The following is an 8,999-nucleotide window of genomic DNA, read 5'->3' on the forward strand; positions in this document are numbered from 1 at the left end:
ATTCATGATTCATGATTCGATTCATGAATTATGATTCAATTCATGATTCATGATTCAAGATTCATGATTCAATTCATGATTCATGATTCAAGATTCATGATTCAATTCATGATTCATGATTCGATTCATGATTCGATTCATGATTCATGATTCATGATTCAATTCCTGATTCATGATTCATGATTCAATTCATGATTCATGATTCATGATTCAATTCATGATTCATAATTCAATTCCTGATTCATGATTCATGATTCGATTCATGATTCCTGATTCATGATTCATGATTCAATTCATGATTCATGATTCGAATTATGATTCATGATTTGATTCATGATTCATGATTCGATTCATGATTCATAATTCAATTCATGATTCATGATTCATGATTCATGATTCATGATTTAATTCATGATTAATGATTCATGATTCAATTCATGATTCAATTCATGATTTATGAATCAATTTATGATTCATAATTCATGATTTATGATTCATGATTCATGATTCAATTCATGATTCATGATTCATGATTCGATTCATGATTCATGATTCATGATTCATGCTTCGATTCATGATTCATGATTCATGATTCAATTCATGATTCATGATTCGATTCATGATTCCTGATTCCTGATTCATGATTCGATTAATGATTCATTATTCAAGATTCAATTCATGATTCATGATTCAATTCATGATTCATGATTCAATTCATGATTCAATTCATGATTCATGATTCATGATTCAATTCATGATTCATGATTCAATTCATGATTCATGATTCAATTCATGATTCATGATTCAATTTATGATTCATGATTCATGATTCAATTCATGATTCATGATTCAATTCATGATTCATGATTCATGATTCATGATTCAATTCATGATTCATGATTCAATTCATGATTCAATTCATGATTCATGATTCATGATTCATGATTCATGATTCAATTCATGATTCATGATTCAATTCATGATTCAATTCATGATTCATGATTCATGATTCATGATTCAATTCATGATTCATGATTCAATTCATGATTCATGATTCAATTCATGATTCAATTCCTGATTCAATTCATGATTTATGATTCATGATTGGATTCATGATTCATGATTCATGATTCAAATTATGATTCAATTCATGATTCATGATTAATGATTCAATTCATGATTCAATTCAAGATTCATAATTCGATTCATGATTCATGATTCGATTCATGATTCATGATTCAGGATTCAATTCATGATTCAATTTATGATTCATGATTTAATTCATGATTCAATTCATGATTCATGATTCAAGATTCGATTCATGATTCATGTTTAATTCATGATTCATGTTTAATTCATGATTCATGATTCGATTCATGATTCATGATTTATGATTCATGATTCAATTCATAATTCATGATTCGATTCATGATTCTTGATTCATGATTCGATTCATGATTCATGATTTAATTCATGATTTATGATTCATTACTCATAATTCAATTCATTAATCATGATTCATGATTCAATTCATGTTTCATAATTCATGATTCATGATTCAATTCATGATTCATGAATCAATTCATGATTCTTGATTTAATTCATGCTTCATGATTCATGATTCAAATTATGATTCATGATTCGATTCATGATTCATGATTCATGATTCAATTCATGATTCATGATTCATGATTCAATTCATGATTCATGATTCATGATTCATGATTCGATTTATGATTCATGATTCATGATTCATGATTCAATTCATGATTCATGATTCGATTCATGAATCATTATTCAAGATTCAATTCATGATTCATGATTCATGATTCGATTCATGATTCGATTCATGATTTTTGAATCATGATTCATGATTCAATTCATGATTCATGATTCATGATTTAATTCATGATTCATGACTCGATTCATGATTCATGATTCATGATTCATGATTCAATTCATGATTCATGATTCATGATTCAATTCATGATTCAATTTATGATTCATTAATCATGATTCAATTCATGATTCAATTCATGATTCATGATTCAAGATTCAATTCATGATTTATGATTCAATTCATGATTCGATTCATGATTCGTGATTCATGATTCCATTTATGATTCATGATTCGATTCATGATTCATGATTCATGATTCAATTCATGAATCGATTCATGATTCATGATTCCTGATTTAATTCATGATTCATGATTCATGATTCATGATTCAAGTCATGATTCACGATTCAATTCATGATTTATGATTCATGATTGGATTCATGATTCATGATTCATGATTCAAATTATGATTCAATTCATGATTCATGATTAATGATTCAATTCATGATTCAATTCAAGATTCATAATTCGATTCATGATTCATGATTCGATTCATGATTCATGATTCAGGATTCAATTCATGATTCAATTTATGATTCATGATTTAATTCATGATTCAATTCATGATTCATGATTCAAGATTCGATTCATGATTCATGTTTAATTCATGATTCATGTTTAATTCATGATTCATGATTCGATTCATGATTCATGATTTATGATTCATGATTCAATTCATAATTCATGATTCGATTCATGATTCTTGATTCATGATTCGATTCATGATTCATGATTTAATTCATGATTTATGATTCATTACTCATAATTCAATTCATTAATCATGATTCATGATTCAATTCATGTTTCATAATTCATGATTCATGATTCAATTCATGATTCATGAATCAATTCATGATTCTTGATTTAATTCATGCTTCATGATTCATGATTCAAATTATGATTCATGATTCGATTCATGATTCATGATTCATGATTCAATTCATGATTCATGATTCATGATTCAATTCATGATTCATGATTCATGATTCATGATTCGATTTATGATTCATGATTCATGATTCATGATTCAATTCATGATTCATGATTCGATTCATGAATCATTATTCAAGATTCAATTCATGATTCATGATTCATGATTCGATTCATGATTCGATTCATGATTTTTGAATCATGATTCATGATTCAATTCATGATTCATGATTCATGATTTAATTCATGATTCATGACTCGATTCATGATTCATGATTCATGATTCATGATTCAATTCATGATTCATGATTCATGATTCAATTCATGATTCAATTTATGATTCATTAATCATGATTCAATTCATGATTCAATTCATGATTCATGATTCAAGATTCAATTCATGATTTATGATTCAATTCATGATTCGATTCATGATTCGTGATTCATGATTCCATTTATGATTCATGATTCGATTCATGATTCATGATTCATGATTCAATTCATGAATCGATTCATGATTCATGATTCCTGATTTAATTCATGATTCATGATTCATGATTCATGATTCAAGTCATGATTCACGATTCAATTCATGATTCAATTCATGATTCATGATTCATTATTCAATTTATGATTCATGATTCATGATTCATGATTTAATTCATGATTCATGATTCATGATTCAATTCATGATTCATGATTCAATTCATAATTCAATTCATGATTCATGATTCAATTCATGATTCATAGTTCATTAATTCATAATTCATGATTCATGATTCAATTCATAATTCATAATTCATAATTCATGATTCATGATTCATGTTTAATGATTCATGATTCATGTTTCAATTCATGATTCATGATTCAAATTATGATTCATGATTCAATTCATGATTCATGATTTAATTCATGATTCATGATTCAATTCATGATTTATGATTCAATTCATGATTCGATTCCTGATTCAATTCATAATTCATGATTCGATTTATGATTCATGATTCAATTCATGATTCATGAATCAATTCATGATTCATGATCCATGATTCAATTCATGATTCATGATTCAATTCATGATTCAATTCATGATTCATGATTCATGATTCATGATTCGATTCATGATTCGTGATTCATGATTCAATTTATGATTCATGATTCATGATTCATGATTCGATTCATGATTCCTGATTCATGATTCAATTCATGATTCATGATTCAATTCATGATTCATGATTCGATTCATGATTCATGATTCCTGATTCAATTCATGATTTATGATTCATGATTCATGATTCATGATTCATGATTCAATTTATGATTCAATTCATGATTCAATTCATGATTCATAATTCATGATTCATAATTCATGATTCATAATTAATGATTTATGATTCAATTCATAATTCATAATTCATGATTAATGATTCATGATTTGATTCATGATTCATGAATCGATTCATGATTCATGATTCAATTCATGGTTCCTGATTCATGAATCAATTCATAATTCATGATTTAATTCATGATTTATGATTCAATTCATGATTCGATTCCTGATTAAATTCATGATTTGATTTATGATTCATGATTCAATTCATAATTCATGAATCATGAATCAATTCATGATTCATGATTCATGATTCAATTCATGATTCATGATTCAATTCATGATTCAATTTATGATTCATGATTCATGATTCAATTCATGATTCAAGATTCAATTCATGATTCATGATTCAATTCATGATTCATGATTCAATTCATGATTCATGATTCAATTTATGATTCATGATTCATGATTCAATTCATGATTCAATTCATGATTCATGATTCATGATTCTTGATTCAATTCATGATTCATGATTCAATTCATGATTCATAGTTCATTAATTCATAATTCATGATTCATGATTCAATTCATAATTCATAATTCATAATTCATGATTCATGATTCATGTTTAATGATTCATGATTCATGTTTCAATTCATGATTCATAGTTCATTAATTCATAATTCATGATTCATGATTCAATTCATAATTCATAATTCATAATTCATGATTCATGATTCATGTTTAATGATTCATGATTCATGTTTCAATTCATGATTCATGATTCAAATTATGATTCATGATTCAATTCATGATTCATGATTTAATTCATGATTCATGATTCAATTCATGATTTATGATTCAATTCATGATTCGATTCCTGATTCAATTCATAATTCATGATTCGATTTATGATTCATGATTCAATTCATGATTCATGAATCAATTCATGATTCATGATCCATGATTCAATTCATGATTCATGATTCAATTCATGATTCAATTCATGATTCATGATTCATGATTCAATTCATGATTCATGATTCATGATTCATGATTCGATTCATGATTCGTGATTCATGATTCAATTTATGATTCATGATTCATGATTCATGATTCGATTCATGATTCCTGATTCATGATTCAATTCATGATTCATGATTCAATTCATGATTCATGATTCGATTCATGATTCATGATTCCTGATTCAATTCATGATTTATGATTCATGATTCATGATTCATGATTCATGATTCAATTTATGATTCAATTCATGATTCAATTCATGATTCATAATTCATGATTCATAATTCATGATTCATAATTAATGATTTATGATTCAATTCATAATTCATAATTCATGATTAATGATTCATGATTTGATTCATGATTCATGAATCGATTCATGATTCATGATTCAATTCATGGTTCCTGATTCATGAATCAATTCATAATTCATGATTTAATTCATGATTTATGATTCAATTCATGATTCGATTCCTGATTAAATTCATGATTTGATTTATGATTCATGATTCAATTCATAATTCATGAATCATGAATCAATTCATGATTCATGATTCATGATTCAATTCATGATTCATGATTCAATTCATGATTCAATTCATGATTCATGATTCATGATTCAATTCATGATTCAAGATTCAATTCATGATTCATGATTCAATTCATGATTCATGATTCAATTCATGATTCATGATTCAATTTATGATTCATGATTCATGATTCAATTCATGATTCAATTCATGATTCATGATTCATGATTCTTGATTCAATTCATGATTCATGATTCAATTCATGATTCAAATTATGATTCATGATTCATGATTCAATTCATGATTCATGGTTCAATTCATGATTCATGATTCAATTCATGATTCAATTCATGATTCAATTCATGATTTATGATTCATGATTGGATTCATGATTCATGATTCATGATTCAAATTATGATTCAATTCATGATTCATGATTAATGATTCAATTCATGATTCAATTCAAGATTCATGATTCGATTCATGATTCATGATTCGATTCATGATTCATGATTCATGATTCAATTCATGATTCAATTTATGATTCATGATTCATGATTTAATTCATGATTCAATTCATGATTCATGATTCAAGATTCGATTCATGATTCATGTTTAATTCATGATTCATGTTTAATTCATGATTCATGATTCGATTCATGATTCATGATTTATGATTCATTATTCGATTCATGATTCATGTTTAATTCATGATTCATGTTTAATTCATGATTCATGATTCATGATTCGATTCATGATTCATTATTTATGGTTCATAATTCAATTTATAATTCATAATTCGATTCATGATTCTTGATTCATGATTCGATTCATGATTCATGATTTAATTCATGATTCATGATTTAATTCATGATTTATGATTCATTACTCATAATTCAATTCATTAATCATGATTCATGATTCAATTCATGTTTCATAATTCATGATTCATGATTCAATTCATTATTCATGATTCAATTCATGATTCATGAATCAATTCATGATTCTTGATTTAATTCATGCTTCATGATTCATGATTCAAATTATGATTCATGATTCGATTCATGATTCATGATTCAATTCATGATTCAATTCATAATTTATGATTCAATTCATGATTCATGATTTGATTTATGATTCATGATTCAATGCATGATTCATGATTCATGAATCAATTCATGATTCATGATTCATGATTCGATTCATGATTCGTGATTCATGATTCAATTTATGATTCATGATTCATAATTCAATTCATGATTCATGATTCATGATTCAATTCATGATTCATGATTCAATTCATGATTCATGAATCGATTCATGATTCATGATTCCTGATTCAATTCATGATTCATGATTCATGATTCAAATAATGATTCATGATTCATTTCATGATTCAATTCATGATTCATGATTCATGATTCAATTTATGATTCATGATTCATGATTCATGATTCATGATCAATTCATGATTCATGATTCAATTCATAATTCAATTCATGATTCATGATTCAATTCATAATTCATAATTCATGATTCATGATTCATGTTTCATGATTCATGATTCATGATTCATGTTTCATGATTCATGATTCAATTCATGATTCATGATTCAATTCATGATTCAATTCATAATTCATGATTCATGATTTGATTCATGATTCATGATTTGATTCATGATTCATGATTCAATTTATGATTCCTGATTCATGAATCGATTCATGATTCTTGTTTTAATTCATGCTTCATGATTCATGATTCAAATTATGATTCATGATTCGCTTCATGATTCATGATTCATGATTCAATTCATGATTCAATTCATGATTTATGATTCAATTCATGATTCATGATTCAAGATTCGATTCATGATTCATGTTTAATTCATGATTCATGTTTAATTCATGATTCATGATTCGATTCATGATTCATGATTTATGATTCATTATTCGATTCATGATTCATGTTTAATTCATGATTCATGTTTAATTCATGATTCATGATTCATGATTCGATTCATGATTCATGATTTATGGTTCATAATTTAATTCATAATTCATAATTCGATTCATGATTCTTGATTCATGATTCGATTCATGATTCATGATTTAATTCATGATTCATGATTTAATTCATGATTTATGATTCATTACTCATAATTCAATTCATTAATCATGATTCATGATTCAATTCATGTTTCATAATTCATGATTCATGATTCAATTCATTATTCATGATTCAATTCATGATTCATGAATCAATTCATGATTCTTGATTTAATTCATGCTTCATGATTCATGATTCAAATTATGATTCATGATTCGATTCATGATTCATGATTCATGATTCAATTCATGATTCAATTCATAATTTATGATTCAATTCATGATTCGATTCCTGATTCAATTCATGATTCATGATTTGATTTATGATTCATGATTCAATGCATGATTCATGATTCATGAATCAATTCATGATTCATGATTCATGATTCATGATTCGATTCATGATTCGTGATTCATGATTCAATTTATGATTCATGATTCATAATTCGATTCATGATTCATGATTCATGATTCAATTCATGATTCATGATTCAATTCATGATTCATGAATCGATTCATGATTCATGATTCCTGATTCAATTCATGATTCATGATTCATGATTCAAATCATGATTCATGATTCAATTCATGATTCAATTCATGATTCATGATTCATGATTCAATTTATGATTCATGATTCATGATTCATGATTCATGATTCAATTCATGATTCATGATTCAATTCATAATTCAATTCATGATTCATAATTCAATTCATAATTCATAATTCATGATTCATGATTCATGTTTCATGATTCATGATTCATGATTCATGTTTCATGATTCATGATTCATGATTCAATTCATGATTCATGATTCAATTCATGATTCATGATTCAATTCATGATTCAATTCATAATTCATGATTCATGATTTGATTCATGATTCATGATTGGATTCATGATTCATGATTCAATTTATGATTCCTGATTCATGAATCAATTCATGATTCTTGTTTTAATTCATGCTTCATGATTCATGATTCAAATTATGATTCATGATTCGCTTCATGATTCATGATTCATGATTCAATTCATGATTCAATTCATGATTTATAATTCAATTCATGATTCGATTCCTGATTCAATTCATGATTCGATTTATGATTCATGATTCAATGCATGATTCATGATTCATGAATCAATTCATGATTCATGATTCAATTCATGATTCAA

Source organism: Mixophyes fleayi, chromosome 4, assembly GCF_038048845.1.
Source record: "Mixophyes fleayi isolate aMixFle1 chromosome 4, aMixFle1.hap1, whole genome shotgun sequence".
NCBI classification, from domain to species: Eukaryota; Metazoa; Chordata; class Amphibia; order Anura; family Limnodynastidae; genus Mixophyes; species Mixophyes fleayi.